The sequence below is a fragment of the Chaetura pelagica genome, unplaced genomic scaffold (assembly GCF_000747805.2).
Source record: "Chaetura pelagica isolate M959 unplaced genomic scaffold, ChaPel_1.0 scaffold442, whole genome shotgun sequence".
Classification (NCBI taxonomy): Eukaryota; Metazoa; Chordata; class Aves; order Apodiformes; family Apodidae; genus Chaetura; species Chaetura pelagica.
Genome location: NW_009952367.1, coordinates 64,905 through 66,612, shown reverse-complemented (window position 1 = coordinate 66,612; position 1,708 = coordinate 64,905).

Below are 1,708 nucleotides of genomic sequence, written 5' to 3'. Positions count from 1 at the left end.
TAGTTCATAAAACATATTTCTAATTTCAAAAAACTCTTCACAATTGACACACTGATAATATCACATTTACTGGCATTTTTATTTGCCTTATGTTGCAATATCTTTCTGCTAACTACCATAAAAATACTGCCTTATTTGAAAGACTGTTTTGATTTTGGTTTAAAATGTATAAATAAGATTGTCAAATGTTGCTTTTGATATACTGCAGTTTCATTTTTTTAAGATTACTTTTTATATTTTAACAACTGCTGGTATTTGTGAAAGTTACACAATTCACAATAAAGTAACAGCAAAATTATTAACTTTTTTTAGAAGTTGTTAGATTCAAACCAACAAAAGAACCCTCAGAATGCCTAAACCAGTGCTTTTAAAAGATTAATTTGGAAATTCAGCTTTGATATAATATGCATTCAGATGCAGCACACTTTAAAAATATTTTTTAAACGTAATTTTTAACAGAAGTATCTATAATTTTAAGTTACCTCTCTGCTTGATGCTGAAATAAATTTCACAAAGACTGTGCAGTCTAACTGGAAAATAATTCCCATCCTTAATTTAGGTTAGTACATTTCAGTCTTAGGTGAACATGTTTCTGATAATATTTTTCACTTTACTAAACTAATAGATGAATAGAATAAAATGAAATTGAATAGTTCCGTTGGAAGGAGCCTACAATGATCATCTAGTCCAACTGCCTGAACACTTCAGGGCTGACCAAAAGCTAAAGCACCGAGGCGAAGGACACCAGAGTGAGGGATCGTGCCGGTGGATCCCTTCTGCAGCGGCTAAACCGCAAGGAAAACCTCGGCAAAACCGAGGAAGTGAAGGCGAGAGAGAGAAGCGGAGAGAGAGAGAAAGGGAGAGAGCCAGTCCCAGCCCCTGTCCCTGGGCGGAGAGTGAGAGCTTCTGGGGAGCGGCAGTTCTGACTCACCGTGGGCGGAGGCAAAGGGACGGCGGCCTGCCCCCACTCAGGTAGAAGAGCAGCCCCTTGGGCGCGCTGGCGACCAGGAGCAGGCAAACAGGGTGTGGTGCGGTAGAAGGGCGTGGCATGGCAGCTTCCACAGGCAAGGCGCGTGGAGCGGGGCACGGGCCCCGTCTTGGCTCAAGGTAAGAACTCGGCTAGTGATCATCCCCCCCCTCGCCCTGAAGAGGACCTAGCCGTGGTATCCACTCGGGCTAATACTGTTGCCAGGAGGACAGTGGCAACCCAGACAGGGGTCCCTCTCAAGAATGCAGCTGTCCAGGTCTCTGGCTGCACAGAATGTCTCAGCCTGTCAGTCGTATTGGAGGACAGCAGAGAGAACACCTGCGTATGCTGTGACCAGGTGAATGATTTACTCAGCCTAGTGGCTGAGCTGAAAGAGGAGGTGGAAAGATTATGGAGTATCTGGGATTGTGAAAGAGAAATTGATTGATGGAGTAATACCCTACCATCCTTGAGACAAAACCTTAAGGTGCAGGCTTCACGAGAAGTAGAGCATCCTCTGCCTTCCTGTCACCTGGCAGAGGTAGGGGACCTGAGAGAAGAGGGGAACTGGAAGAGGGTCCCCGCTCCCGGCTTCCCTCACCTTCATGTGTGCCCTTACAGAACAGGTATACGGCCCTGGATCAGGAAAATCAGGTAACTGAGGGTGCTGACAAAGGTCCGTCCAAGGAGTTGCCGAGGCAGTCCACCCCCTGCATTAGGACTGCCTCTGCTAAGAACAAA